General features: G+C 36.9%; 1 protein-coding gene across 1 annotated transcript in view; it reads right to left on the reverse strand.

The window, feature by feature from the left end:
- The window catches only part of LOC126816853 (uncharacterized), a 71,741-nt gene that overhangs the window by 45,732 nt on the left and 257 nt on the right, over positions 1-25,752 (reverse strand). The gene's annotated exons all lie outside the window — the stretch shown is intronic.

Raw genomic sequence — 25,752 nt, forward strand, 5'->3', positions numbered from 1 at the left:
GCCTCCCTTAAAATAATATATACTAATCTAAATGATCCGTTGACAGTAATTCAAAGTTTCCTCGAGGCACGTAATAATATTACCAATCTATCATCAGCATATTGATTTTTAAAACTAATGTGACCATCGGGGCAACCTGAACTCACTATGGAAAGCAATGTACACCAAACATACTTAAATCACTGTTTTCGTAGAAAAATAAAATTGTGGCAATACACAAGTATCTTGTATCCTTTAACTTCAGTTCATCAGACAAAAAGTGCCGTCCCCGAAACAAGTGCCGCCTAGGTTAATGTCGAGCTCAAATAAAGAGCTAAAAGCTGAAAAAACCCCAAAGCCATACATTATAATCCAAATTCATTATTTCCACTACTGTCTTTTCTACAAAAGATGCATAAATCCCCATTCCCACTAATCGTATTAAATATAGTACGATGACATGCCACGTTAAATGCAGATTATAGTTGCTTATTTTGTCCTCTAAAAGATGCTTAACCCCCCCTCTCTCTAGTAATCGTATTAAATGTAGTCACCAATGACATGCCACGCTAAATGCAGTTATTATTGTTGTTTTATTTTGTCTCTAAAAAGATACTAAAATCCGATCATCTTCGACACCATTATATATCCCCCTTCACATTAATCATATTAAATATAATCACCAATGGCATGCCATACTAAATCCGATTATACTCTAGTCATGTGGATTATCTGATTATAGAGGTCATAGGTCAATAATTGAGTATATTTACTTTACCAGTCATAGTTAAACAATGTTGACTGAAACTCAGGAAAAGAAGAGATAGCCAGCTAAATATCAAAATAAACCTCAAATTGAGGGATTTTTTTTTACTAAAGGCTATACACCTGTAAAATCCCACGCTCACGCATGCCAACTATACAGACACCAACATTATTTATGAATCCTCCCACTCCCTCCTCCACCCTCCAAAATTCACCCAACAAATATAGACGCTAAATTGTTTAATATTTTGTAAGCCAAATTTCATGCGTAGTAAAACATCTTTGTCAAATAAACAAATTGTGATTTACATGTTTAGAATAACGTCACGTGATCATTTGAATAACCTGTGGGTTTACTAGAACCTATAAATTTTATAATCAAAAAGAAACGAGGTGAGTTTACTAGTCAGATGAACAACCCGTGAGTTTAATACTCAGATGAACAACTTGTGAATTTAACAGATGAACAACTTGTGAATTTAACAGTCAGATGAACAACTTGTGAATTTAACGGTCAGATGAACAACCCGTGAGTTTTATAGTCAGGTGAACAACCTATTATGAATTTACTAGTCAGATTAATAACCCACGAATTTTATAATCAGAATAACAACCCGTGAGTTTAATAGTCAGAAGAACAAGCTATGAGTTGTAAGTATTGAGCTTGGTTGTTACATTGACATGGGTTAATTGAACAACTTGAGAGTTATAATGGTCAGGTGACCAATTGGTGAGTATAATGCTGACGAGATCATCTGACATTATAGTAAAACTCATTTATACGTTTTATTATGAAACACGGCGGGTATCACAAGACACACCTTGTTTGTATATACACGTGGTGTTATAGAAACAGACTATAGTAGATATTTTAATTAACATTACGGTGACAACATGTTATTATATACAATATAAATACAGACTATAACAGGAGAAATACCGCAAACTACTGTTATATTGACTATATCATATTTCATTTATCCACAGGTCATCATCAGTATTCATTATAGCTTTTATCTCAAATACCCGCAAAAAACCCCGAGAACTCTTCTAAAGTAAATATCACACATTTCTTACTAACATAGTTCTGTACATTGAATACCTTCACTTGCGTCAGTGTTGCTTCTTAATAATACACGAATGTTAGTTATAACTAGGAAAGTTGTTGTATTACGGACTCATTTAGATTGTCATGTTAGGAATTAAACAGAAATAAGATAAGGATTAATTAATGGTCTACCTTTCTGGAGAGGGGGGCGGGACGAATGGTTAACGCGTGCGCGTTGCACCATAAGGTCTGTCATTGAGTCAAATGACTTGGTTTCGATTCCCCGCTTGTGCATGACAAAGAGTAGTGAGCATGTCGAACCTCGTGGGTTTTCACCGGATCCCCCGGCTTCCCCCAAGCGAATTAATGAAATAAAATTGAACCATGTGACCTAGTGGACGTTAAACCCCATTTCTCTAGATATTCTTCCTTGTCAGGCCAAAGGGAAACCATGCACGCTGGTCAATCACGGGGTGATATCTGGGCCAACACCAGGATCGTACCCCCGGACCTTACACACTGGTCCACCGTGGCCCCCTGTATTATAAGGAGATAATAATATTGATGTTTTTTCCAAAACGACGAGGGGACAAGTCAGATTAATTTCAAGTCCCGTTAGCCAGTAATACTGCGGACATGAAGGCTTTAAACAACATCGAAAAGATAACAACTTTTCAAAATTCTAGTGTAGTAAAAACAAGTAAAACGAAATTTTGAACTATAAAAAGGAAACTGTGTTTTTGTTTTTAATCATATTGAATATGATGTGACTGTATTTCATATAATTGTGACCTGTGTATTTCCAGTTCAATTAACAACCATTGAAAAAAGTTTTCCCCGTACCCGAAAGGCAGATTTATGAGATTCCACCTAAAATCTCAAATTTCTGAAATATGGAATTCCTTGAACCCCAGACCTTGTAAAAGTCTCGGCCAGTTGACCATATAACCACATACCAAGACGTAAATCGGCCACTTTCTCGCTCTATTACCATCCAGATACAACATGTCAGCCGTTAATACTGCGATATGTGGCTAACCAAAACTAATTTAAATCCCTGATTTCTATCTTGACCTTTCTCCGGCTAACGATTTCATATTTTCATTTTAGATAGACAACACATGGTACATTGTATTTCCTGTGGACGGTATCGGTTTAATATGTACAATATATAATTAATTCCGTGGTTCAAAAGGTACACAGATTTCATGGACATTAATATTTATACTCACGCCTTTCTTGGTGTTATATTTCCATTTTGAAAAGGCAACATTCGGCACCAGATACGAAGTCAAATACGTGTATAAAAACTAGGTCATTTTGGGATTAGCATATCGGTACCAGAAAATAAGTTAACTGGTTGGAGAGAGAGAGAGAGAGAGAGGGTGTGTGTGTGTGCGTGTGTGGGTGTGTGTGTGTGTGTGTGTGGGGGGGGGGGGGGTAACGTCCACTCGACACAAACCAAACTAGGTAATTTCTGGAATAACATATATGGTTGAATTTTATTTCAATAATTTGATTCCGCGTAGGAGAGGAGAAGACCTACGAGGTTGGACAGGCGACCCTACCCCTTGTCACGTACAAGCGAGGAATCGAAATCACGCCACTTGATTCAATCAATGACAGACCTTGAGATTTACGCTTACGTGTTAAATCGTTCGATCACCGAACCCCTTACTTGTATAAAGCGACATGTGTGCTTAATGAAATTTTGTAATAGTATGAAACATTTTTTAAAAATTGTGAAGTATTTTTTGCTTGCTGTCTCTTTAATCTGTTCCTGCCACTGCTAAAGAAAGACCCCTACGCGCATGCGAATTATTAAATTGAAATTGAACCATATTTTAGTCCCGAAATGACCTAGTTTGTGTCTAGTGGTTAACACCCCCCCCCCCTCCCTTTTAATCTGTTTAATATTATATCGTGTCAACACCTAACCACCCACCTTAATCGAATGTGCGACGTTTCGGCTACATGTTTTCTTTAGCCCTGCAATGTAATTTTCCCTAACCTTATCTAATAAGCTTCATGGCCATTTAGAACCTATTTCATCTATGTAACCTAAAGGTCGCTGTTCCTTTTAATCACCGTGTCCCAAACATTCCAACCAAGTTTTATATTCCACATTTAATAGTAAAAAGTTCATTTTATCTTATCTCGGATTCATTAATTTATACATTTGTATTACGTACTAACCAGCTCTGTTACACATTGGTCACAAATATTTCATATAATTTGCCATTGTCGTACTCTTACATTTGTATTACTTATTAACGAGCTCTGTTACTTAAGGGTCACAGATATTTCATATAATGTGCTATTGTCGTACAGCCTACTCTTACGTTTTACTAAAAATAACTTTCTCAAAGAAAACAGATCTTAAAGGGAAACACAACAGACAAATGTAAGGGTGTGGTATTATAACAAAGATATTAAAGGGGAACACAGCAGAAAAAAATTAAGCGTTTATATATGCCCATATCAGAGATTATCCAAGCCGAATTTTGGTTCTAATAATTTAGATCAACAGAAACGATGTTATAATTTACCTTTAAATATAGAAACGTTTTCACGGGTATCGGTATAATAAATCTTTAGAAATATAAATTCTTATTTTACGGTGTGAACGGTGTGATCCATTGAAAAGATCAAGTGATCCTAAAATCATAAATTAGTCATCTGAAGAGGAAAATAGAAAGCATGTTCATCATAAATCTTTGCCTCATTGAGGAAGAAATAGATAAATATGAAAGAGAAATGGGATAAATTGTGTTCATACTAGCAAGGTTACGCTAATCATTTACCATTTTCTTGATTTATTGAAAACTACAAACCTAATTCAATATAGCAGAAAGATAAAGTAGTTATGTTACTCTCCTTTCTCTGGGTTTATACTAGTAGTTTTACGTGCGCGCTGTATCATGAGGTCTCTCTCTCTCTCTCTCTCTCTCTCTCTCTCTCTCTCTTGATTCATTGAAAACTACAAACCTAACTCACAACAGCAGAAAGATAAAATATAGTTATATGTTACCATCCTTTCTCTGGGTTTATTAATTACAACAGAATTTTTCACAGAACTCCTTTCTAAAAATAAAGGATTGGTTACAAAATTATAACCCCACAACGTCGCTAGTGAAATAAGGATTGGTTATAAATTATGGCCCAGTAATTGTTATCCATATAGAAATGAAATGAAATGGGGTTTGACGTCCTACTGTTCTGCTCCAACTTGGCTAATAAAGACGGGCATCCATATACATGTATAGTGTGCTATGTACGAAATTTTGCCCATACAACGGCGCTACGACCTTTTCTTATATCAAATTCTTGGGGTTGAATGGCCGAATGGTTAGCACGTGCGCCCTGTATCATGTCATCGAGTCAGCTGGCGTGGTTTCCATTCCCCGGTTGTCTCGTGAGTTTTCTCCGGGTCCCCCGGTCTCCTCCCACCGCTAAAGACCCCTACGCGCAAGCGAATTATTGAAATACAATTGAACCATGTGTTAGTCCCGAAATGACATAGTTTGTGTCGAGTGGACGTTAAACCCCATCTCTCTCTTAATTTATTGAAAACTACAAACCTAATTCACAATAGAAGAAAGATAAAGTAGTCATGTTACCCTCTTTTCCATGAGTTTATTAATTACAAGAATATTTCTAACAAAAATCTTTTCTAAAAATACACGATTGGGTATAAATTATAACAGATACTGTGAAATGTTGTTACGCGTCAAATACCTATTAATCTTATTTATACCAACATTTGTCATTTGATATTTTAATCCCACCAATAACGTTATTTAATAGACCGCTTGAAGTATACAAAACTTATTAAATATTCTATATAAAGACCCCCCAACCATTACCCCACCCCACCCACTCTATATATCTTACATCAAACCTAATCCCTTTGAAATCCTATACAGGTGGAAAGATAGTGTATTACAAAGGTATCTTTGTTAAGGGCAGGGTCATTTAGTGCAAAAACTAAATGCTATGACACGTTCTTAATAAGAGTCAACCATGCGTGTAAATAAAAAGACCCATGTTCAACATCTACTTTATGAATAATTAATACATACGAGAGCCAGCTTTTAAACATATCATTTTAATATTAGTCAAGCGAATATCTTAGAAAATATATAACACAGATTTTATATACAGCAATAACAGACTGGTTGATTGTTCACAAACCATCTGTTACGTTTGTCCAGTGTCCACTACAAATAGACAATTAATAGACTTACTTTGATATATGATTTGTATTGAGTAAAGATCGTATCAGGCTTCAGATGGCTTTGTGAGGTAGCTTATGTACAATGATGATAATTTGAATAGGAAAAGTCCCCGCTTTTTTTTTGGCAAGATCCACAGAGTTAATCGTACAAAACATCTGTGTGTGTGTGGATTTAGGGACATCTGTCTTATAAATGTAAATAAGCAATTAGAGAATTCAAAATAAATTGTATATTTTCTTTGAACGGCATTTAGCAATTGACACAAGTAATATAAACACAAAAAAATACATGGAAAACAATTAGTGTCCTGATCAGACCGACGTTACTTTGGGGGTTCTCTCATTTGCTTGATGAAGTTGGGATACTCTCAACGAAACGTCGCTCTAATCAAAATAGTAACTGTGTTATGATTTTGCGTTTATTAAAGATACATTATGGGAGATTAGATAAGGAGCCGGCAGTTCTTACTATAATAGTTAAAACTAAGATAATGTAAAGGGCATCTGATGAAACTTTCTGTCAAATTGATCCACTCTGAACCGAGAATTTAATGATTAAATCATGAATGAAAGTTGAGTAACAAATCAGATCCTAATCCAGTGAATATTGCAGGCTAGCGATAGCATCGAGTGTTGATTATGGCTTGGATAAGTTAATTAATGTCTAATTAATAATTTAGATAACATTTCAGGCCTAAAGAGAGACTTGCAATAGGCAGATTTAGCTATTGCATAATGCATGTTTAAATGTTCTATTATGTTTTGTGCAAATAATAATACATATTTCAAGTATTTCCCTTTGATTAGCAAATTTTCATGTATTTACCCAATATTGTAATTATCATAAAATTGGAAACGATCCGCCGATTGTTATAATGAACAGTGGAACCTTGTTACATATACAGGTGTTCGTACACCATGTTTTAACTTCCCTTGTATTAAATAAAATAGTTCCACTTTACAGAACATTTTATTCTTTACAAACAGAGCGTATACCCTCAAGTTTGAAGGGAAACATAAGCAACACAAAAGCTGTATAATAGGTTACGTGTGTCAACCTCTACGTGTTTAAACAGTCTAATAAGTCAGGGTTTGAAATAAAATTGGGTTTCTAAACCAACTCACTCAACTGGGATAATGAAGGCGGACATACACTGGGTCGTGTGCTTCGTCGGACATTTGCTGCCTTACACTGGCCGCACTACGACCCACACTTATGCCAGGCTATCTTTAGTTTAAATACTATTTAATTCAATAAACTGAACTAGATTGAACAACAGGAAAACGCCTATATAAGTTTTCTCCGAACATAAAATAGTTAAATTTTATCTTTAACATGCTGCCAATGATATATACCGGACTTGTTTTGTTTTCGTACTACCCGAAGGACTAGACGCCCTATATTGCCAGGCGTTCCTTCCCGCACCATGTCAAAATCAATTCTATATAATTGATTATATCATGTATAAAACAGATCCGGGTCCGTTCAGCGCAGTGAACGCTTATCGCTGACCCCCGGATCCATTCACTTGATCTGGGGGGCCCTTATTTACGAAAACTTAAACTAAGATACAATCGAAATTTTAGTAAATTGATTGGATAATATTAGATTGATTTTAGTGCTTTGCCAATCCAAATTGAAGTAACTACTAAAATTGGGATTTTATCTTAAGTTAAGATTTCGAGAAACAGGGCCCTGATATATACGTGTATAATGCGCGATGTCCGTAGGTTTGTCTTGTGTAATTGTTTATGTGTGGCGTGGTCCTCCGGTACTTACTATAATACGTACTAGGTCTATAAATAACCATAAAATAGGAGAAGTCTATAAATAATGACACTAATTATACCTATAATTACCTGTAATACTAGACTGTAATATTCATATTATACCTTGATTTATGGTCATAATGTGACATGTAGGCCCGTCTCAATATTAAAGAGACGTTTACACTGGGTCATGTTACAACTATACAGCCGGAAGTCTACATAGGGCTACGGTACAACTAAGGTCGATCCTACGTGGACTCGATCCCATGATCGTTCTTGGCTATAGGAATATCGACACCCACCCAATCTATTACAGAATAAAGATTATACCTGAAATGACTGAGATATGCAAATTGGGCAAAATCTCCAAGTGGCATTTAGCGATTAGGAAACACATTAACGGATCACGATGTGCTTGATAACGATAAGAGGATACGTGTCGAAACGTCGTACTTTCAGATTAAAACCAGTGATTGTTTCCCATAAGAACTGTGTTCCGTTAATGTAAAGTTGGCGTTAAACCCGACATTTTTTCTCTTTAGGGAGCACACAATAACTCTCTTTAACAGAACCGAAAAATTCTAAAATTAGGCTATTGATGAACAGTGATATATTTTGACACGTTTTAAAAAATATTGTTTAAAAATTTTGAATGACAATTATAACTCCCACTGAGCCAAATATTCCAAGTATGTCTATTCTATTCAAATAAGTCATTATATCCACCTGGTTATACAATCATGCAGTTTAACTATTTGATAATGATCCGTATATAATTAACCACTCGCGATATACGTATAGATAAAAAAATACACACTTTCAAAACCATGTCCTCGGGTCATATATTTAATAAGTTTTTAAAATTAAATAAAATATAAACTCTGGTTTGGTGTTACAGTATATAACCTATATGTCCTTATCTATAAAACTAGCAGCTATACAGTAAAGATATTTACGCTGTGAATATTACGAGGGTCAGGATCCACCACACCCGTAATTAATAATAATATATTTTCCGAGGAAACATTTTTAGTACATATTTTAGAGGTGTAAATTCTCTCTTTTGAAAAGTGATGACAGGTTAACGACTTACTAGTCAGTTGATAAAGGCTCAATACCACTCTTGTTGTAACTGAATAATATGTCCCAATCTTTATTCTGGCCAACAAATTGTACTATTTTACAATATTCCAATTAATTGATGATACAAATTTCATCTTAACACACCTAATTTAAAAAATTGGAAAAATTCAACTAAAGTTTTTCAAATGTGACTTGGATTTAAAAATATTTTCGAACCCTCTGGACAAGTAAAATAGGATGTAATGGATAATTTACACAACAGGTAGGACACTTAAACATCTAGTACTTAGAATAAGGCTATTATTTATTTTCTGGAGCTGGCAAGCCAGCAAGAGTGTTATTGTCCCTTTAAAGTTTTTAATTTAAGAAACATTAATTATCTTAGCGATTGGCAGATTATCTCACCATTATAATATATAGTTCTAATTTTCAAAATGTCTCTACCTAATCTATAAAACAAGCAATTACATGTATACAGTAACTATATCATTTTACACAGTGAATCCATATTGAACATAGAAATATAAAATACAATTTATCAGGAATATTTACCAAATAAACTCCTTGTTCTTGATGACGATAAGGGGACACTTGTCAAAATGTCGTGCTTATAATAAAACCAATAATTGTTTCCTGTTCTGTTATATTCAAAGGACAACAGTTATCAGCAAGGACTAGATTATTATAAATGATATACAATAACTTCTTTTTGAAACTAAACTTAATGAATTTCAGAATAAAGATGTGGCGGGCCTATCTGAAACGTTCTTGTCATTGCATTTTTCTAACTTTTTAAAAAAAAAATATTGACTTTCTGAACTCAATGTCCGAGTTTCCCGTTCTGTTATATCCAAAGGAAAGGACAACGGCAATCAGCAAGGACTAGAAGATTATAAATAATATACAATAAATACTTTTTGAAACGAAACTTAACGACGTTTGTTTCACTGTGTTTTGTAATGAATTTCAGAATAAAGACGTGGTATATTGAAACGTTCTTGTCAGTGCCTTTTTCTTACCTTTTTGTATTTTTATTGACTTTCTAACGTCAATGCCCTAGTAGTTCAAGTCCATTTAGAGCTGGTTATAAAAGTGTTTGTTAACAATCGCCAGTTTTAAAAAACAAAATGCTATCCAATTAAAAAAAAACAACATATACAGCTAGATATTTGTTCTTTGAGCGGAAATTGGCACACGTAATAAACACAAAACATAATATGGAACACGGTTACTATTTTAATTAAAGCTACGTTTCGTTGAGGGTTTTCTCAATGTTATCAAGTAAATAATTAAAATAGTAGTTTTGTGCAATCTGATTAAAACACAGATCTTATTTCGTTTCGTTTTTATAGTTCAAAATTTCGTTTTACTTGTCTTTATATAGTGTAGGCCATCGAAAGTATACAAAACCCGAAATGAAATATAGATCTGTATTTTAATCAGATTGTTTTTTGTGTTTACAACTTGTAAATACATTTCTGTATCTACGCAATCATCACTCGTTGATGATCACTGATTTGTCATATATGTATTGTATGTGCACAGTAGAAAGTGAAAGCACGTTTTAAATGGAAATAACATGTACATACCTTTTCACGAATATCATATAATCCTATAATCGTTCTCACATACAATCTGATATACGATAAACTACTACCCTCTCTCGTTCATATCACAGCTTCTCACCAAGATGTGAACAAATCATCTAAAATATTTTACAGCTGTGAACCCGGTCTCTCTCTCTCATTCTCCTTTCAACATACCAATCACCGCAGGATGATTCGCCGTAAGTCAAGTGTAAAATAATGGCGAATTACCCCAGTACTTTGTAAATATATGAATCAATATGGCTTTTAAAGGAGACTTCACCCCGGGCTAAATTGGTCAAATCGTCCAATCGTGAAAAAAAAAAGTTTGTTTTAAAGACCGAGTTTTCATGGTTTGATCGATAGTCATGGATCTGAAGTGGTCGTAAAACCGCGTTCGGCGTTTAAAAGTTTGACCAGAAATCGACTTTTGTTAGAATGACTTGTTATCATTATCGGGAGCCAACCGATGAAATTTATATATTATTTATTGGTTAAAGTGTTTCCCAACATGGTGTTCACGGATCCCATAGAGGTCGGCGAAAAACGTTTGAGGATACGCGAAGTCATGGGAGTCAGCAGTGGGTCCGCGGGGAAACCGGGTTTGTAAAAAAACAATAATATGAGATTGTTGGTATTCGGACAAAGAATTTCAGTAGCTGATACCATTATCGACAGACGACCGATGAGTTATTATTCATTGGTTAACTAAGGGATCCCTTAGAGTTTGGAGATAAGAAGTCGGCAGTGGATCGGTGGTGAAACGGGGGCGAGGGGAGTCAAATGGGTAAATGGATCCACCCGCAAAATGGGATCTACGAAGAAAAAAACCCTAAGTAAAATTCAGTATTTTTTGGGGTATTCGCACAATGAATATCTGTCATATTAATAGAAATGACCATCATGTTGCTATGAATTAATATAACACTGTTTAGATCACAATGGCGATAAAGATACCCAATGTTTGGATACATCAAAGATTTATGTTAAAAGTGGTGACATCTGCCTTAAGTCCGAACAGCCCAAACGTGGGAAAGCTGATTGAACATCTAGTAAAGGCAGATGGGGAGGGAAGGTTCGTCAATGATTTGTGAAATGTCCCAAGGTGTTCGCGAATGGAAGAGGATTGGGAACTACTGGTCTAGAATTACACAAACTATAGCTTATTTTACTTTAACACATCTTGGTTACTTTTGTTTTCTGCCAACCCCTAATCAATCATCCCCTTATCTTCATAAACTAACAGTTTTATTTAATTGGTTAAAGATACATTATGGGAGATTAGATAAAGAGCTGGCAGTTCTCATTATAATAGTTAAAATCTATATAATGTAAAGGTAATTTGCTGACGATTTCAGTCAAATTGATCCAATCTGAACAGAAATTTTAGCGATTGAATTTTCGGCGTAGCCTCGATCGTATTACAAAAGTCGGAATGGAAGTCGAACAACAAATCGGAACCTAATCCAATAAACATCGCAGGCTAGCGATGACATCGAGAGTTCATTATGGTCTGGATAAGTTAATTAATGTCTAATTAATAATTTAGATAACATTTCAGGCCTAAAGAAAGACCGGAAATAGGCAGATTTAACTCTTGCATAATGTATGTTTAATTGGTTAAGTCGCTTTGTGATAGATTGGAACGATATAGACCTCGTGACTTCTTTTTATTGCATTACTATCTATATATTGGCTTTTTATTTACTAACTTATCATCTGTACTTGAAACAATAAGAGATATACTTGTCAAAACGTCGCGCTACATGTGCAACAACCCGAGATTGCATTCCATATAAAAATTTCTTGTATTTATTTTACAATGAAGTCCCGATACTTCGGGCATCATTGTGAGCAACCAAGTCATCGAGAGTTAACAAAGGCCAGTTTAATATGAATCAGAACTCGTCCACGTGCATCAAAGCATGAATATCAATAAATTACCCCACCCCTTTAAAACTGTATAATAATAATATATGATATGTTACAAATAGGAGGGGGATGAAATTATAATTAACTTCTACTTCTCCCGTGTCACTGGAGCGACTCTAAATAAAATACCAATTTTATGACTCAATATTATAAAGACTTAAACTCCTCTACAGACGATACTTTACGAGTACTCTGTCAGTGGTCCTGTGGTTCTAATGAATCTTTAGAATTATTGTTAATCATTCAAGCAAGTCTCCTTAAGAATATCTTACGGACTAGCGTTTTACCTATATTACGATTTCGTTCTTAGTGGGTAATTTTGAATAAATATGCACCTACATAATATAAGTATAATTTTGAGTTATCTTATTACATTAGGTGCAGACTAAATTTGTTATTAAAATATTTAATGTATTTTCAGTCTGTTTCGGTGCAAAAACATTACCAGTACCGAAAGTCTTATAGCTCTAATCCAATCTGATTAAAATACATATCTACATTTCGTTTCGTTTTTTTTTATACTTTCGATGGCCTCTACTACATGAAGATCTGGGAGAACGCTTGATCTGGGCAGTTGGGTGGGAGGTCGTGTCAGGGGTCATACGACCGGTTTTTGACCCTATGACGTCAGACATTTGATTAACTAATCAGTGTTGATGTTTCTAGTAGAATATCCACAGTTCCGTGCATCGTACGCCAAGAACTCGCCGTAACAGATGGTTTCATTGGTTTATCCCTCACATCAACTATTCTAGATCCTAGTGCAGTTTAGACAAGTAGAAAGAAATTTTCAACTATAAAAAACGAAACGAAACAGGATCCGTGTTTTAATCAGAATGGCTCTAATGGGGTTTTAAAGTCTCGTAATCACAAAAATTCGGCCATTTTGAGACTAACATATTTGTGACTGTCGCTTGTTTGTCTGTTCGGGGTTGGCGGCTACACTAGGGCTGACCCGAGACTGAAATTTAGTGTATAGAGGTAGCTCCGACCTGGGAGTAAAATAGGCGATGGACTGTCACTTCCGGTTTAGGAGTTACGCTACTTTCGGTTCATGGCTATACCCGTGCTACGCCGGGTCAACCGCTTGTAATTTTTATTTCTTGGGATAGCTGTGCAATATCAGGAAGATGATTTTGTCCGGGCAGCGAGAGTTGTGTATTGATATGATTTGAGCGTTTGTTGTTTGTGTATTTTGTGTCATGTCCGTAGGTTTGTCTTGTTTAATCGTTTGTGTGTGGTGCGGTCCCCCTGCACTTACTATTTGACGTCCACGCCAATGTGTTACACGTGTGAATCTCGTTTTTTTGTGCCATCCCAACGACTAGCCTCATTTTCCCTGTCAGACTCTTGTCAGTACCCGTATGCAGCAAAATGGCCGTCGGTCAAATAATCAGTTAAAAGTTTAGTAAGACAATTCCACTGATCTGGTAATAGAAAGCAATCATGTTTGGGAAGCCAAATTGGTTGTCGGTAAATTTAACAAGAAAAAAACTAAAAGAACAACCAAAGAGAACGGTCCATTAACAAACCTTTTATCTTGAAGATACGTGATGAATACTAACACAAGTCATTTAAATGACCACTCAGAAAAAAATAAGTCAAACACATTAGCCAGTTGGCTTCAGGTGAGCCATGTATACTACAAAACACAGGTCAACATATTTAATTTCACTCTTCGTTTCGTCTATTTATTCCAGATGATAAATTTGACCGCTCCATTCATCTCCACACACAATAGTTTCTCACACTCTTACTTATATACCTATCTAATTGTAGAGATGTTTTGATCAAATGTTGAATGACTATATTTTATTCCCACGCTAGTCACTCGACTCATCTGTTTATCTTTGCGCAAACTGTAAATATGCGAGGACATCTTGAGTTTCACGTGGGCCGCATATGAGGAAAAAACTGAAGGAAATGTAACATAAAACCTGCAAATTGCAACGGTGTTGAGGAAAAAATCCTAAAATACACCATTTGTTTGACGAACTACCTGTTCATATTTCTGTAAACAAATTAAGTTGTCGAATATCTTTATCTTTTTACTCGAATGAATAGACCCATAGATTCAATTTCAATTCGTTTTCTGCTGATTTTATTTTTTAAATTTGAAGTTTAGTTCCCGGTTCTTCACCGTATAGAAAGGGAACAAGATGACTCAGTGAGTCAGTCATCAACATTTCACTTCTTTGAATATAAATTGTTTCAATGACAGAATAATTGAACTGGAATTACAGAGGTCACAATTCTATAGTATACAATTACTGAGCGACGTTTCGAATACGCTTTGAACATGTTTTAGAAGATACAGGGATAGACAAATGTGTTACCATGGAAACATAACAATTATTCAACTGTAAAATTTCTAATAAGCCAAAGGCACACCTACTTTACAATGTATTGATTTGTGTACGAATTTTCATAAAGATATCTTGAATCGTTCCTGGATACACCCCGGAAACAAACCCAGGACGGAAGGAAGGACGGGGACATTTTAATACCCCTTCCTTTAACTTCTTTCGACGTGGGATAACAAAATAATCTAAATTCAATTGCTGAGCATCTAACACACTTTCAGCCCTAATATGGTGACTGGAGAGGGAGGAGAATTTAATAGACCCAGTTTTTGAAGATGAGTTTTTGCGTATTAGATTGCGATTCTGGGTGATTTGACGCGAAATCTAAACCCGAATATTGATCATTTAACACAAATTAAATTCCCTTTTCTAATTCCGCCATGTAAACAAAGTAATATATTCTGTGCCAATTTTGCAAAGGGAATATCTCATTCAGCCAGGAGATATTCCTCTCCTCAACCCGGGCCACCCACCATAATATTAATGAAATTTGTTGAGTATCACCTGCGGCATGAAATATAAGTAAACTTTGAGAAAAAACATGTTTAAGATAGATAAGTAGCAGTATCATCATCCTGATGATAAAAACCTAGACGGTACTATTTCGCCATAAGGCATACAAGCTAATATTGAAAACAGTGTCAAGTTCGCACCTTAAAGCCCGAATCGTCCTTTAAGATGATTTAATCAGTCTGGGATAACTGACCCAAAAGCAATATAATCGTCCTTTTAAGATGTGTGTGTGTAGATAGAGAGACAGAGGGAGAGACAGAGAGAGAGAGAGAAATGGGGTTTAACATCCACTCGACTAATGGTTCAGTTTTATTTCAATAATTCGCATACGCGTAGGGGTCTTTAGTAGTGGGAGGAAACCGGAGGACCCAGAGAAAACCCACGAGGTTGGAAAGGCGACTTAAGATGTGTTGTAATCAGTCTGGTAGAGTTGACCCCAAAACAATATACATGTAAATCCATGGATATGGTTCTAAACGGGAAAACCCAGACTAATGAAACAGTAAACAAAGCAGAGTATACTGATGGATTATTTGATTTAGATTTGGTGGGCGGAGGGACACTAGCCGCCGATTGAACTGAATAATAAACCAAAAAGTTGTTCAGGGGAATATATAAATGTTCAATGATTGCCCGAATTCCTGTCGCCTGAATATTCCGAAGTCAATAATCGGAATCAACATGTACATAAAAGTTACACCACCAGTTGCTACATCCATGAGATTGTTGGTTGGGGTGGGGGTGGGGGTCAAGGTGATTATAGGAAGTGGCGTGGTTTCCATTCCCCGCTTGTGCGTGACAAGGAGTAGGGTCGCCTGTCCAACCTCGTGGGTTTTTCCCGGGTCCTCCGGTTTCCTCCCACTGCTAGAAACCCCTACGCACAAGTAAACTGAATAAAAATTGAATCATATATGTTAGCCCCGAAATGACACAGTTAGTGTTGAGTGGACGTTGCCAAGTACTGTTATCAAAGCGTTCATGGCGTCAGCTTATCAGCCTTTATTACGTTTTTGATATGTATCTGAATGGTTAAAATATTAACTTGTTTCTATTTGATAGTGCTGAACAAAATGTGAGAAGTAATTTTAGTCCCGTGTAAACTATTAAGTTGAAGTCTATCAGAATACACCATTTATATCACTGTAGCTCTAATCACCCAGCAACCAACGTGCACCATCTGTTGCCAATGGTAACCTGATACACCATTTCTAATGGCACTTGTCACATTTCTGCGAGAAGAATGCGCTGTGTTATTTATTTCTGCAATTCCAGGTTGATTAGATAAATAATGTTAAATAGAAAGACATTTTTATTACTCCGTGCAATTTATTTTCCTGTTGCAAATGAAAACAAATCTGCAGCCATCAAAAATAAATCGGCAGCAAATAGAAACCTATTAATAGGTTGGATGTAATTGTTTGGCAATGACACCACATTATATAAAATGGTCGATTTACTGTGTAAAGTGGATTGTTATGCCATAGAATGATAACATTTATCTCGTCTTCATCCAAGAAAAATATTAATCATTTAGAGGCATTTAGTAACTGGATAGAGCGATAAACTTTAACACATGCTTGTGCATGGACAATTACTCATTTATTTGGTCGACGTTTCAAAGAAATGAAATTAATGGGGTTTAACGTCCTGATGTTCTGCTCCGAATTGAGCTAATGAAGACGGGCATACGCTATGAGGGAAATTTTGCCCGGACAGCGGCACTACGGCCTACTCTTATATCGAATTCCAACTGCCAAGTGATCTTTTACATGCGCGCCAATGTGTACACGGGGCCTCAGTTTTGCGTCCCATCCGAACGACTAGACAGCTGTCCTTGTCTGACTCTACGTCTTGCATAACTGACAAGAGGGAACCACGACGGAAAATCTAGATGAACTTTCTCGGCCAGTACAGGGATCGAACAGGTTATTGCGCGCAAGTATTTATGCGGTTACATGCAACGAAAGATTAGGTATTTAAAAAGAACACCCGATGGGATAGAGTTTTTCTTACACTCTTTCCTTATTGTGCACCACATCCATCAAAATATTGCTGAGTAATTGTATTAGCCGGAAATCGCTCAGGAAGCGTCTCTCACCATCTACACCCCAAGGAGCTTCCGGGGCCTAGGCAGTCCCTGCCCCCCCCCCGCCTAAAATCCTAGGATGGTGCCCTCCTCCCCAAATCAAGAATTTATTCCGCCAGTCTGGGGTCTGGAAGTTTCAGTCCAAAAAATGTGACGTGCTGAACTAGTAGAAAAAATTGCTTAAAGGGGTTGTGTAATTCAGATTTTTTGTGTTAGTTTAAGACTATTAAACTCCCTGATAAACGCGAATGCGAGCAGGAGTCTGAAGAGGTTTATCCAGACATTGCTACAGTTGTCCGTCAGGAATATGAGAGAGAAATGGGGTTTAACGTCCACTCGACACAAACCAGGTCATTTCGGGACTAACATATGGTTTAATTTTTATTTAGCAGTGGGAGGAAACCGGGGGACCCGGAGAAAACCCACGAGGTTGGACAGGCGACCCTACTCCTTGCCACGTACAACCGGGGATTCGAAACCACGCCAGTCGACTCAATGACAGACTTTATGATACAGCGCGCGCACGCTAACCATTCAGCCATCCCACCCCCCGTCAGGAATATGTCACAAATCACACATTGTTTTTCTTCTGAAAAGTATCAAAGACCTTCAGATTATTGATTTAAAACAAGCAAGCGCGGATCCGAGGGGGGGGGGGTCTGAAAATCCTGGATCCGCCCCTAAATAAACTTATTTCAGTTCTATTCGCCAAAAAATAAATCTGTGATTTCTCTTTTCACACCGTTCCTTGTAGGCTTTGTGGGAGTTGTTTAAACTTATCCCAGACAAACACAAAACACTCTTTCATTTTTAAGACGATAAAAGATAAAGACAATGGCCTGTGGTATGTCTTCAGGGACTAATCTTGAACTCGTTGATAAATAGAACAGACCACACAAGTAACTCACAATCAAACTGTGCTATAGTATTTTAGCAGTAGTAATGGATGTTTGAAGATTGGAAGATTATAACATTAACCTGTTAAAAATCTTGGTATTATAACTTCTAGAATTCATTTGACAGATGCTTCTTGTTTTTGTGAGTGAAAGATATGGAGAGCGCAATGCGAAGAATTCGACAAAAAGAACCCCCATAGATCTAAACCTGCTACAAAATAATAGATAGCAGATAACAATTGAATTACTTAGGACATTCTTTGCGTGGACATTATATCAAATTATTACATTTTTTTTTTTGAAAAGATCGGATGACATATATATAATAAGAGACAGGTTGGGTTTGTTTTTAAAAGTGAAAGATCAACAGACGTGATTTGTTTTGTATGTGAATAAAAAAACATCTGGGAGTATAAGCTATGATATAAATCAGGAGTGTGATTGGAATGCCAACCTTTTAGATGTTTTGAATTGTGAGTTAATAGGGTGATAAATATTAAACAATAGGTTGAATGGTGTTATGTTCTTACATACACCATCAGTTCTTATTTAGATCTGGTCCGGATAAAATAAAACTACACATGTGAGTCGACATGGCCATACGCATTGTCCGGATAATTTCATACTTGTCTCCTAACATACAATCTAGACACATTTTATTTTCAACACCTCTGCTGAATTATCGACAAACAAGGGCAGAACGAAATTCATATGGGGTGTTGAGGGTGTTCAGCGTATATGATTTCGGGAGTTTGTCCTCGGGACAGTTTTTACACTAATGGACACTGCAGTTTTGCAATTGTGTCCTCACTCCAACCCGGCTCTTCTGACGGCCCTACAGTAAGATATTTGTCACAAGTCATCGTTTAATACAATGAAAAATTGAAGGATTCGTAAATCGGGTATATCTCAGCAACGGCTCGACATATTTTTCTCCAATTTTGCACACCAACTGATGAAAGATTCGTAAATCATGTATATGTCAGCAACGGCTAGACAGATTTGCCTCCAATTTTGCACACCATCTAATTTGATTGATGTAACTACATACAGGCAACATAGAAAATTAATTATTTACCAGCTGGAGAAGATCTTCCAGGCTTCTTTAAGATCGCCATGTAATGAATTGTTATTACATCTTCATTACATCGTTTTACCAGTTATCAACCATTAGTAACAGAAATGTTTATGATGTAACATATTATTAAGGAAATGTTTATCTGATGTTGTAACATATGATTATTATAATAATGACTTTAATTACTTATTACAAAGATGGTAACGCCTGGGGGGGGGGGGGGGGCGAATGCAGAATGGTTACCGCGTGCGCGTTGTATCATAATGTCTGTCGTTGAGTAAACTGGCGTGCTTTCGATTCCCCGGCTGTACGTGACAAGGCGTAGGATCGCCTGTCCAGACTCGGGAGGTTTTTCCGGGTGCCCCGGTTTCCTCCCACAGCTAAAGATCCCTACGCGCAAGCGAATTATTGAAATAAAATCGAACCATATGTTAGTCCCGAAATGACCCCCCTCTCTCTCCCCGTAATGCCTCGAGCATTAAACACCAACTTTCACCTGGGAATAATCACTCACCCACCTTTCCATAAAACAAACACCCGATCAAAACTAAGCGTCATTTTAGTGCTACGTGAATCACTTACAAACTACAATATTATGAAAGATAAAACTTTCATTGGAATATCAGTCTAAATAAGGTTAAATTCCGTTCAGTATTTAGAATGGTGTGAAATTCCATCGATCTGTGCGTCTTGCTATGTAATAAGCCCGTCGACATTTTGTTTTCCGCGAAAATGTATTGGTAGGCCTATTTTAAATCCGACTGAATCGAAGCCGGAACATTATCTAGCCTACATATTAGCGTGGATTAAAAAATAAAATAAATAGAGAAATAAATTTCGATTTCAAGAATACAAAAGTAAACTTCAAGATGCATAACCGTCCCAAATTTAATAGTTTCAGATATTACAGAAGGAGTAAACACAATCTGCTTCGTGCACGATATTCGCCACTGTTTAGGCGTAGATGTCAGAGACCAGGCCCCGGTCTCAGACTTAGGTTAAGAATGAACTTAAAATTGTTCGCCTTATGTTAACTAAAATATAGCCCTTTATAACACTATTTCTCATAAACAGTGATTGAAAGTTGAGTAAATTCTTGACTTAAGTCTGAGAACATTTTGTGAAACCTGGGCTAGGGATCATAAATCAAGTTAATTTGTCTCCGCCCTGTAGCGTGTGGAGGAAATCTTATATGGGGAGGGAGGGGGGATAAATATTAAAAGTTGTGGATGATACATAATACCTCCCTCCCCATTGGCCCCACCGGTTGCTTTAATACAAATTTGGAACTCAAATTAAAAAGGAATGATTCAATGACCTTGTTTCACCTTGCAGGGATATTGGTAATGCCCATTATATACATCATTGCCTCGTTTATTTAATTACATGTATATAAATATATTATATAACTGTTATTACCTAGATATTACACGAACGACACTTGGGGCTATACCTGAGAGTTAAATTGCTCTTATTTAACAAACATAAATATATCTGAAGGAAAAAAAAATTATAAACCTTTAGCTGTAACGAGGAGGAATGTTGAATTATTACTGCTACAATTCACAGATTCGATTACCACATTATGTTGTTTTTGCCCGCTGCGAATATCCACTCGTAATCAATTTTAGGTCAAGAAATGATGTTTATACTAGTCTGATTTATATCGGAGGGGGGGGGGGGTCGAGCGGACTAACGGGTGCTCTTAAGGTTCTGATTTAACTAGTGGAATCACAGGCACTTGAAGGGATTAAATAAAACTTCTTACTACTCAGTGGAATCTACGAAAAAATTTAAACATTACAAAACTGTTACTCTTGGGTTCATTGGCATACTTTTCAGCACCCAAATTAACCATTTTCATCCCAAGAGATGCACGTTAACGATCCCATGACGGTTGGACTTCGTATAGTGCCGTTGTCCGGCAACATTTCCCTCATAGCACACTGTATGGCGTATGCCCGTCTTCATTAGCCGAGTTCGGGGCAGAACAGTAGGTCGTTAAACCCCATTTCATTTCATTTCATGTCATTTCTACGCCTAAGTACATTATAATAACAATCTTTGCATTAAAATAGTACATATTTATGTATTTTGAGACACACGTGAAGGGCCTGGTTGGTGGGGCATTCAAGAAACCACGAAACCATAAGCAGAATAAATCAGTTTTCAGATAATCACCGGCATATGATTTAATTAAATGCAAACATTCTACCATATGTATCAAACATTCTTTGCATGATTTCAACATGTCGACACCGCTTGAAAATATTCAAGCAAAAAATTAATTATAGAAAATAATTAACGCTGACCTTTAGTTGAACTTGTCGACGAACTTCAACACGGTGACAAAATAAAAAAAAACACCTCACACCTTTCATCGTACTTGATTTCCAGCCAAAACACTCAATCAACAAACAATACAAATCCCGTATACCAATATACGGGTAGAATTGTATACTGTTGAAACTTTGTAATTAACAACAGTTTTGTCCATCAAAGTCAATTTATACAATAGATATAGTATCTAGAAATGATAGTAAATCATTAAAAACCACAGGTGTGATAAGTTCTATATAGAATAGAGAGAGAGAGAGAGAGAGAGAGAGAGAAATGGGGTTTAACGTCCACTCGACACAAACTAGGTCATTTCGGGACTAACATATTGTTTAATTTTATTTACATAATTTGCTTGCGCGTAGGGTTCTTTAGCAGTGGGAGGAAACCGGAGGGCCCGGAGAAAACCCACGAGGTTGGACAGGCGACCCTACTCCTTGCCACGTCCAACCGGGGATTCGAAACCACGCCAGTCGACTCAATGACAGACTTTATGATACAGCGCGCGCACGCTAACCATTCAGCCATCCAACCCCCCTATATAGAATAGAATGCGTTCTCTTTATGTGCGGGAGCCTCGGTAGCTCAGTGCGTAAGAGAGAGAGAGAGAGAGAGAGAGAGAGAGGGAGGGTTCCACTCGACACAAACTACAGGGGCGGATCTAGGAATTTTGAAAGGGGTGGGGCTCGCCGCAAAATGAGGGCACTGGCCGCGGAGACGGGGCTCGCCGATGAGAGTGGGGTTTTTTTTGGGGGGGGGGGGTCCCCCCCAAGAAAATTTTTCGTCATTTCCTTGCATTTGTAGCCATTCCAAGAGCTATTTGGCTGATATTTTCGTCTAAGTAAACGCTTGGAAATCGCTGAAAAAGAGCCTTAAAATCGAGCAAAAAAGCCAGTTGAACATGCGACTCGAAAACTGTTAAAATGGTATATTTCACTCCTTAAATACGGAATATATAAAGTTGATACATGGTGGGAAAAAGACGAATCTATTCCCTAGCCACTTCACTATTAAACTTTGTAACTTGTACTGTGTACTGTCCACACAATGCTACATCAAGTTGCACTCTTGCGCGTCGGTAATGGGCATGAGTGTATACGCCGCCGATTCCACTAGATGCTATCATTGATATCTGTCTATAGTCACTCTATATAATAGGATTAGGGCACTGTCAGCTAAACAACAAGAATTCGATTGAAAGTGGAAGCATTAATTAGACCAGGTGTTTGAGTCGATGGTTTGAGTCATTTGAGATCCCTGCAACGGGTTGGGAACGGACATATTTGGGTCTGAGAAAAGGCACTTTCAGCAGTAAAAAAGGGCACTGTCGAAAATTAGGGTGGGGGGTGGGGTGGCGCCCCCGTTGAATCCGCCTCTGAACTAGGTCATTTCGGGCCTAACAAATGGTTCAATTTTATTTTGTGTTGAATGGGCGTTAAACCCCATTTATCACTAACATTTGGAAATCAAAATAACAGTAGATCGTAGCACCGCTGTCTGGGGTCCGGCCAACATTTCATAGCACACCGCGTGGTGCAAGTCACGTCTTCATTAGCCTGGTTGGTGCTAGATGGTATTTGACCAACGGTCCGAATCCCATCGACGTTCAAGATCAAATTACAGGACAGGAGTATTACTGATGAACTCAAGGGGAGAATAGTATATATTAAATAGATAATTTCTCTTTTAAAAGGATGAGCGGGTCACAATAATTCATCGAATGTGATTCCGACAGCACGCCTTTAAAATAGCATGATGTAGATAACAAAAATACAAAGAGATAAATGAATAAATTATGGCCTTTCAAGTAGTCGATGGTGTGATGTTGAAGATGTCGTCGACAAAAAGTGAGAAAGTTCAATGTGAATTGACAATTATTGAGTGTTTGTAGAGAGCTGTTGTAGTTAATAAGTTGACGCCATTGTTAAATATTCCGTTTTATTGTTCAGTGTTATCGCGCGTTCTCTATGATAATTATTAAATACCATATGTGCCTTTAGATAAATAAAATGGTGACCCCTGTTTGCACTTAAAAGCAAATTATCAATACAACAAACTGATTTAAAACCATCTGAACTTTCAGGTGCGGATTCAGAAAGGCTAGGCGACACAAAACAGTGGGCGTACGTTTCGGCCATAGGACTTAAAGATGCAGTCCTTCGGATGGGACGACAAATCGTAAAAGAACCCTTTGACAGTTGGATTTCGAAATAAGATCAGGTAGTAGCGTTGTTGTGCGGGCAAAATTTCACTTATTGCACAATGTATGGCGTATGCCCGTTTATCGAAGTAGGGACAACTGTATAGCAAATAACACAGAAATTTGTTTAACTTTAACCCATTCTACAAATTTGTACAAATTGCTTTCCCTCAACAAATAGATTGCTCACACCAAATATTATGTTCTAAAGACTAATACAAGTAAAGCTTTAATACACTTGTGAGATTTGTAAAACATAATAAATCGAGACAAAATATAGCTCAATTCCATATTATATTTTATTTAAAAGTATACCACAAAATTTGGACAGGACTAATGAATAGAGAAAGTTGTAGGTCCTCAAGTTCGGCAGTTTATAGGTACAAGTTTTGTGTGTTGACTATAGTCGTTATTAATGAAAAGTTATAGTCAGGTTTGACAAACAAGTAACAAAGTATGTAGAATTTATATGAAGTATCTAATAAAGAAAGGAACAAGTAGAGAAGATCAAACAGCCGAACTTTAGTACATACCTCTTCAAAATACAATAACAATACACTAGTCGCTTTCACTTCTATAGTCATTATTATAGTCAATTAAATAATGGAGTCGTATTTTCTAACGCCCTTGATCAATCTATAAACTATAAGAGCCAGGAAATGAGTTGTTTTCTTATTCTAATCCACCCCTCTTCATATATTTAAAAACTTACACTAATAAAACATAAACAAAATATTTTTCTTTAAAATGTTGACTCGTGCTTGATTTGTGCTCTAATCACCTTCAGCACCGTTGTATAAAATATGTAATAAATGATACATTTTTTGAAACAAGTTTTGACGTATTTCACGATAAATACAGGGGCGGATCCAGGAATTTTTGCAGGAGGGGGTTTGCCAGGTTCTCGAGACAATGTATCTCTCTCCTCCTCCCCCTTCCCGCATTGTCTCTATCGTCATTTTGGCGTATATACGTACACATTGAGGTTTTTAAACAGAGATATTCAACACCTCGTTTGACGTCAATTTTTAATTTGAATTAATACAATGACATTGTGATTCAATTTCATGGATGCAAAGCATTAATTGTGATATCACATAATGTCTATATCATTATCTCGTGCTTTGAGTGCCCATCCTATCCCACATATGACGAGGATAAAGCACACGACCGAGAAACTTTTCTCATAAAAAGTGTTGATTTACAAAAAAAATATGTACCTGAGCAGAGGAGGGGGGGGGGGGTGATTAGGGCACAAAACAAGCACGAGTCAACATTTTTAAAGAAAATATTATTATGCCAGGACCCCCCCCCCCCCCTGGATCCGCCATGAAATATTCTATAGATATTGACTTAATACACTCACTATACAGTATCTCTGATATCATCAACTGACGTGTTACCAGGTGTTCCGCGTGACGTGATAAATATTTCATAGTTTTTGAATTAGTGTGCTAAAACAATATCACTGATATCTCGTTAAATTTTATTTAATATAAACATTAATAACTGATATATGTTGTTTTTCTGTCGGGGTCACGATGGTCAAAGGTCAGGAGATGTAAACTGGGCTACCCTAATCCACAATCACGTGCCCTAACCCTCTTTACATCTCACGACCATGACGAAATCTGCAGTTGGCCTTAATATTTAGACCTAACCTTCCCCCGCTAGTCAGGGGTTGCGTCTGTGCCTAGTCGTGCGGAAGGGACACAAAATGGAAGACCATCCGTGTACACATTGGCGTAACACGTCAAAGAACCCCTGGTAGTTGGAATTCGACGAAGAGTAGGCGGAATCCCCGCTGTCCTGGCAAAATTCGCGTACATTTCACTGCATGGCGAATATTCGTCTTCATTAGACAGATTGGTGCAGAAAA

This window comes from Patella vulgata, chromosome 3 (assembly GCF_932274485.2).
Source record: "Patella vulgata chromosome 3, xgPatVulg1.2, whole genome shotgun sequence".
NCBI lineage: Eukaryota > Metazoa > Mollusca > Gastropoda > Patellidae > Patella > Patella vulgata.